We start from the raw sequence: 8580 nt of genomic DNA on the forward strand, positions 1-8580 counted from the left end.
TTCTTGACCTGCAATCTTCTTCCCGACCTCTCCGCCCCCACCCCCTCTCCGGCCTATCACCCTCATCTTAACCTCCTTCCACCTATTGTATTCCCAACGTCCCTCCCCCAAGTCCCTCCTCCCTACCTTTTATCTTAGCCTGCTTGGCACACCCTCCTCATTCCTGAAGAAGGGCTTATGCCCGAAATGTTGATTCTCCTGCTCCTTGGATGCTGCCTGATCTGCTGCACTTTTCCAGCCACACATTTTTAAGTTGTGTTGTTCTTAATTGAACTCCATACCAACTACACAGGCACAAATGATTTGTCTTAAACATTGTTTCATTTTCTTACTCTTCCTAAGGGTAATTTGTAGCTCAGTTGATGCTTTGTATTTATTCACTCTGGAATACCGGCATTTCTAGTAAGATCGACAGTTCTAGGATTGGGCAACAAATAAGTAGACTGATAGACCATGTCAGCAGGTAGTTGAGGATCCACTACAGTGTTATAGGCCCGGAGTCACATATACGTCAGACTAGGCATAAACAGCAGAATTTCTTTGCTGAAGAGCATGTGTGAACCAGATGAGATTTTACAACAGTCACCAGTGGTGACATGGTTTGCCATAAGACAAGTTTTTAATTCCAGAATTTTGTTTTATTAAATTCAAATTTCACCATCTACCATGGTAGGATTATAATGTATTGTTCAAGAGTATTTTAGTCTTGGGTTCTAGATTATAGTGTCTGACATTACGACAATGCTGCCACTGCTCCTATGCCTTCTTTCCCTTTCTTTGAGTAATTCTTGCACATGCCCAATCAAAAACAATGGCCAACCAGACACAAAAGAGCTGGATTGTTAATCCAGTGACCCAGGTAGTGCTCTGGGAACCCATGTTCAAATCTTGTCATGGTAGATGGTGGAACTTGTTGTAACACAGGGTGACAGAAATTAAACAAATTGTCTCACCTATGTTTTTGGGCAGCATAATGGTTCAGTGGTTAGCACTGCTGTCTCACAGTGCCAGGGACCAGGGTTCGATTCCAGCCTCAGGTCACTGCCTGTGTGGAGTTTGCACATTCTCCCCGTGTCTGCGAGAGTTTCCTTCAGGTACTCTACTCTCACAGTCCAAAGATGTACAGATTAAATGAATTGGCCATGCTAAGTTGCACATAGTGTTCAGGGATGTGTAGGTTAGGTGGATTAACCTGGGGTAAAGGTAAAATAGTAGGATGAGGAATGGGTCTGGGTGGGTTGCTCTTTGGAGGGTCCGTGTGGACTTGTTGGGCCAAATGGCTTGTTTCCACACTGTAGGGATTCTATGAAAGAGTGTCACTGTAACCGATCAGGGAAAGGAAATAGATCAGTGATCTGCTTAGGCAAGGATTGTGGTGATAGGCTGTAGTGATACATATTCTTTTGGATAACTTGTGGCATCATAATTTATAAGAGAGCTTATGTCACATACCCTTTTGTAAACAAAAGGTTATGTTTTACATTTTCTGTTGTACTTATTTTCTCATGAAGTGGAGGTACTGATGTTGGACTGGAGTGGACAAAGTTAAAAACCACACAACTCCAAGTTATAGTCCAACTGGTTTATTTGGAAGTACTAGCTTTTGGAGTGCTGCTCCTTCATCAGGTGGCTGTAGAGCAGGATCACAGATGAAAGACTTAACTGCAGTCTAGGTTTGTTCGATATATCATATCAATTGCATACATGACATTGTGATGTTTTGCTATAAATTCCATGTCTTAAGATCCTGCTCCACTAGCTACCTGATGAAGGAGCAGCACTCCAAAAGCTAGTACTTCCAAATAAACCTGTTGGATATAACCTGGTGTTATGTGATTTTTAAGTTTCTTTTCTAATGTTTAGCTTCATTTTTTTGGTTTTGAGTTGTTTTAGTTTTCTACCTAAAATACATTTATTAAAAACGTTTTTGTACAAAGTGTAAATGATTCTCCCATGATGAGAGCTTTACACAATAGCTCCGTCCAATCTCTGGTACAAGTCTACTTTCCTGTCTGAGCTGGATTGTACAGTGATACCCATGCTCAGTCTCCTTGTTGGTCTTGTTTAGAGACAAAAAAAAAAGCTGCAGACACTGGAATCCAAAGTAGGCAAATGGAGGCTGAAAGAACACTGCAAGCCAGGCAGAATCAGGAGGTGGAGAAGTCAATGTTTCAGGTGTTAACCCTTCTTTAATCCTGAAGAAACGTTGACATCTCCACCTCCTAATGCTGCCTGATTTGCTGTGTTCTTCCAGCCTCTTGTTTGTCTTCCTTGTTGTCTTACCATGACAGTTCTTCACCCATTCTGCTATGTGACCGTATAATCATATTCCACAGCCACTGGAAATATTCAACAATGCAGGGGATGGAAAGCAGGATAACATATAATAAATATATTTACAAAAACTTTACGTTTCTTCCATCGCAGCAAAGTACACTTTCTTTTCCTAATTCACTAATTCATCATTTCCATCCAAATAACCGATTCCTTACATAATGGGAGATAATTCCAATTTCTGATTGATATTTAAGAAATGACATTTTAGCAAAGATTATGGGGGCATCTGGCACCTGTAATACTATTCTGATTGCAAGCACAGTATGGCATTCAAGTTGGCACCATAAATGTAATGCAATAACATGATTGGATTGCTTTTTCTTTCTCCTCCTGCTAGATGACACCTTTTCTTGGACTCAAAAGGATACCAACAATGAGTGAATGAGCAATCAATAATTTAATGTTTGTCTGTGTATATTGTGGTCAGAGTGAAGGCTACCATAGCCTTCATGTCTGACACAGTAGGTGGAAGCAATTTGTTAACTGCCACTCAGCACTGCTTGACATAAGTACAGGAGAAGTTAAGCCATGCAAATGTGCAGCCAATACGAATGGCATCTTTGAATGTTAAAACTTGCATATTCAAGTTTAATTCTCAGTACCATAAGAAGAAATCATGACATCAAGTTGCAATATGTTTATTTGTCATTGAGTAATAATAAAATGTAAATTTAAAGCTTTTAAATTTAAAGTCAAATGCATGTAAGAGGAATTTAAATCTTCCCGCTGATCGTCTTGTCTTTGTTAGCTCTGTATTCAATTTTTATGGAAGAGCTGTTGTGGATTTATTATTTGTGTGATCTATTATATGCTCCTTTAAAATAGTTCTTCCGGCTAACCTTTGACCTGAAATATATGCTAGGCATGAAGCAAAGGCTTAAACTTCATGCCTTGACAGCTTCTATCCTTCAACTGCCTTGATTTTGAATAACATAGCTGTTCTGACTTTCAAAGGGAAGTATAGAGAGGAGTCTGTATTCGATATTATTTATTGCTGTTCAGATGTGAATCTAAATTTCATCATCCAAGTATGAGCCATTTGAAGGTTTTGATGGAGGATTTGAATGTTTCATAACATTTTCATCATTTGTGAGTTTTCAGAATTTATATTGAAATTCTCTTTATGGTCACTAATTAAAACTTTACAGAATGGCTTACAGGCAATATTGAGATGTCTCACATTGCAAAGTCCAGGATATCCCTAGTGGATTTGTCAGCCAGTAAACTGCACTTTGAAAGGAATTGTAACTGAAGAGATTTTTTTTAAAAAGCCATCATTTTTTTCAGGGGGGAGAGCTGAAACCTTAAATCTTTGATTATCTAATGAAAATTATTCTGGATGATTTTTGAACAAAAAAAAATCCTGAAATCCAATGTGACAGTTTTAACATCAAGTTCACTCATGAGCTAAATATCAAAGAAAAGATCACCAAAACCAAACTGGTAATGTCAGCTGATTTTTCCTAACAGTCTTCTGATCAGTTATTGCTATTTGAACAAATTAACAACAGTCAAAATCTGGCTCATCTCATCCCAGTTCAGTGTTTTGTTTGTAAAGGGCTTTTCATTCTGTTATGTTTTACATTAGATAATTTTATATTCCACATTGCACTCCAAAATCTCCCCAAATATTGGTAAAGTGTTAACTTGAAGGAAAACAAAACTTGGTAGCACCTCTGTTATCAAAAAGTAAAAAATAACAGACAGAATAAATGAGAAGTTTTGATCTCTGGAGATACTTAGCTACAGCAAAAATGCAGCTGCAAAGTCAGGTCATCAAGTAAAACTCAAGAGACTTTTTCTCATTGTATGGAATCATGGAACCCCGTTCAACAATATGTATTTTACAATGACCCTCACATCATGGAAAACTTGAGTTCGTAAGTCTGCAATGTGCAGGAAAGAGTAACTCGGAACTGTTTTCCCTGTATTAGCCAATTAGTAGTCCAGGGAACAGGCTTGCCATCCAATTAAGGATTGTGGGCAGACATTTGAACCTGAAAGGCCATGAGAAGGTCCACCAGCATTAGAGTAGTAAAGGTTTGTAGTTCAGATAAGAGAGAGAGAAAGAGAGAAATCCAAGGCTGAAAATGTGGGCAGTTAGGCAGGAAGAGCTCTAAAATATGGAGAGCTACCTGGTTTACCAGTGAGTTGGTCTACTCACAGCAGCTAATCTAAGTGCCTGGGGGTGCAGGGGCTGGCGACAGGAAATTTGTAGTCAGGCCCTGATAAGAGACTCTAATAGACTGATAAAGGGTGCTTAACTTCGTATTTGCTGCTTGTTGGAGATGTAACCCTTCAGAGCTTTCCTCCCTTATCCATGCTCAGACTTGTTGCTTGCTAAGTAAACAGCCTGGGGTTGGATAGCCAATCGACCAGCACACCAGTGTATTCCTAGGCTTGGTGCTAGAAATTCTGCATGACACGGTCAGGTGTGTAATATATCTTGTAACTCCTTTGTGCACCAGCTAAGTGTTCTGTTCCTGTAGGCTAGAAGGAGTACAACTACTTCCTCTAAGAATAATAAGCCATCCTTTTGTGTTTTAATACTCCAAAGAATCCCCTCAGATTTTGCTACTGACCATCACTAGTTGTCTGAAATCTAGTTACATCTCTGGACCTACATCAATAAGTAAGACCTCTCCCCACGACATCATAATTGGGAATGCACCTCCTCCAAATGTGACCTCTTAAATAAACTGGCCTGATCACCCTGACTCTGATTGTGAAGTACACTTTGTGCCCAAGATGCATGTCAATCAGCTGACCTTGTGGACAAGAAAAGAGAGAAAAGAAGAAATAAAATCTGTAGACATGTGAAGAACTGGCCTTTCTCATCTTCTCCAACCTCTAGATTAAAAACCAGGACCAGGTTTCTGATTTATTAGAAACAAAAAGACAAGGTTCATCTTTTTCCTTTCTTTCCATCCTGGTGGTTACAGGTTGCACGCTTGCCATGTTGGGAAAAATGCCAGTGTCCATTCAGGGCAGCTCCAGGCTGACAGTGCTTGTCAGGGTACACATCGGGCTTTTGAAAATGGTGGGCGTGCAAGGAATGCCAGTGAATTCTGGGATATTTTCCGAGAGGCGATTTATTTTGAAACAGTGTGTAATAAAACAGGACCAGAATTGATTGCCCAGAATGTCATGGGAAGGGATGAGGTAAGTAGTTTTTAATGAGGCTGGTTTGGTAAAATATGGCAAGAAAATCAATAGACCTTGCAGTGGAAAACCCTCCAAAAAAATGACACAACTCCGACTTTGTTATGAAAAGGTTCAATCTTGCTTGCCATGCAACAACATCTCAGGGCACGATCCATAGGCAATAACCTCGTGCCCTTCTCAATCACGAATATTGACATAGAATATTCTCCATTCCCCCAGGTTACACCTAGCACCCGAGTGAGTTGCAGGACACTTATTTGCCCTGATTTGCAGGACACTTCTAAAGTACAGATCTGCATTACAAGGTGCATCAACACTAGCATTGAAAGGCTGATGGATGGGCACAGGGATAGACTCTTGTCCCACAGATTTCAACAAGTCTGTTTCTTAGAGCTGCTGGCTCATCCTTTTCATGCTCCCTCTCTACCATGCTCACAGTATCCCTGTCTTGCCTTACCTTAATATGCCTATTGGTGCAGTCACACACCAGGCAGCTTATTTTGCTGGTCTGAAGTCCTCAGTTAAGGGGCGTATATCTTCCTGCATAGTATCATACTGTGTCAATTTCACATTTACATAATGTGCTAGTAGCTTAGACTAGACTACTAGACTACTTACAGCGTGGAAACAGGCCCTTCGACCCAACAAGTCCACACCGACCCTCCGCAGAGCAACCCACCCAGACCCATTCCCCTACATTTACTCCTTCAACTAACACCACAGGCAATTTAGCATGGCCAATTCAGCTAACCTGCACATCATTAGGACTGTGGGAGGAAACCGGAGCACCCGGAGGAAAGCTACGCAGACACGGGGAGAATGTGCAAACTCCAACAGACAGTTGCCTGAGGCAGGAATTGAACGTGGGTCTCTGGCGCTGTGAGGCAGCAGTGCTAACCACTGTGCCACCATGCCAGCTTACTGGCAAACAAACTGCACGTCCAGCAAGCGAGCAACCATGTCCCAAAATCTTAGGCCATTCATCCTCCCGGTCAGTAAACTTAATACAGTCAAGGGCAGCTTCCAATAATCAATCCAGGGATTAGCTATGGTCAGGTTTCTAGTCAGCACATCCTTGATTGGAGGTTCATGCCTCTGTAGTCGGGCAAAGTGGGTCACGTTCAGTCCTATGGCTCCATAACAGCCAATCCAGGGTGAGGGTTAATGCAGTCAGGGGTATGTGTAATATGTATGTCAGTACTTTGTGTACTTCTTAGCCATGAGCTATCTGATTACTATACTAAAGAAGTAGACTAGAGTCAGTTTTTCAGGTCCACCTAAATAAACTATGGGAAAAGAGGATAGGCTGGGGTGAGGGGAGGGAGATACAGTGGGGCCACAGCCAAAGGAAGTAAACTTGGAAACCTATTCATAGGGACTTTGAGCTGCAGGTTTGTGTGAAGCGGAAGGTGGGGGTTAAAGTTATGGAGAGAGACAACAGCATTTGAAAGAATGTGAAACAGTAAAGCATGAATGGGAGTTGGGTAATGTGAGGTTGGTGTTCATCCACAGTCAGGATCGTTCTGGCTTAAGGATGGCAGGAGAATGTACGACCACACCTGGCATAGTTACCTCACATGCCAGGCTTGGGAGGAGAGAAATGGGCATATTGATGGGTTGTGTGGGGACCATGTTGCCCAACAGAGTACTCAAACTTTTTACCCAGGTAGTCCTTCCTGGTGTACCAGACAAAAGATGGGGAGCTGACTCAGAATTTAGTTAAACAAACCCTTCTTTATTTACTCTTTAGTTATCAAAGCTCATTATAAAATAGACATTTGTTGAAACATTAACTTCTTACTTCATCTAACTTAACTTCAACTTTAACTCACTTCACTTTATTTTATAATACTTAATTCATGTTTAACCCTAACTTTGATTTGAAACAATATTCCCTGATTCAAGTGAAGTCGCCAATTTTGCTCTCTGTGTAGATCTTGCCTCATGGTACTTTATTTTCTCTGAAGTTAACTTTTGGGCAGGTAGTTCTCAAACATTATCATGAAAGCTTTTACCGAAAAAAGCTTTTGGTTCTGCTAAGTTTTCTGAAAAGGTGCATGGTTTCCAGAAAGTTCTCTGGCACTCTGTCAATGAATTGATCAAATCCTGATCACATTGTACGATCCTAGACCGTGAAGTTTTACTTGTAGAAAACTCTCAAATCTTTACACATTTAAACATCACAAAGCTACGTTCCATACTCCATTTATGGTAGTATGGTGCCAGTATTTTAGAGATGCATGACACCTGCCTTATTTGGTCAACACAGTAAATTACAACCACATTGTACGATCCTAGACTGTGAAGTTTTACTTGTAGAAAACTCTCAAATCTTTACACATTTAAACATCACAAAGCTACGTTCCATATTCCATTTATGGTAGTATGGTGCCAGTATTTTAGAGATGCCATGACACCTGCCTTATTTTGTCAACACAGTAAACTACAGCTCACAACAGGTCTTGGCTTCAGTTTTAACCAAGGTCACAGTTTGAACTAGCTTGACCAAAATTCCCAGAATGCTTGATTGTAGCTCTTAAACAGTCTCATAAGCATTTCTGCTACCGGGCTCCTGACCACAACCTTGAGTGGTGTGAAGCCTGGGGCATTGGCAAGGGCTGTCAGGAAGGAGATGTACATCTTCAGCGTCTCAAAGAAACTTAAGGGTGGAGGCTGGAAACCACTAGCTGAAGAACATTGGCAGTCATTTTCTGTGGTGCTGGAAATTAAAATATGAGTGCTCTTCTGGATGCAAAATGTGTTTTTAAACATGACGTAGGTGCCAGGAATTCTGGCCTTGTATAAAGTTATTCCAGGAATGGTACATAGGACGATAGGGCTAGTATTCTCAAGGCAAAAAAAGACTTTAGTTTTGAGCCATCTTAAAAACTTGACCTTGGTGCACTTCGAGTCATAGGGTCATAGAGATGTACAGCATAGAAACAGACCCTTCAGTCCAAGGGGTCCATGCCGACCCAATCTAGTCCCACCTGCCAGCATCTGGCCCATATCCCTCCAAACTCTTCCTATTCATATACCCACCCAGATGCCTTTTAAATGTTGCAAACGTACTAGCCT

Source organism: Chiloscyllium plagiosum, chromosome 2 (assembly GCF_004010195.1).
Source record: "Chiloscyllium plagiosum isolate BGI_BamShark_2017 chromosome 2, ASM401019v2, whole genome shotgun sequence".
In the NCBI taxonomy this organism is placed as follows: Eukaryota; Metazoa; Chordata; class Chondrichthyes; order Orectolobiformes; family Hemiscylliidae; genus Chiloscyllium; species Chiloscyllium plagiosum.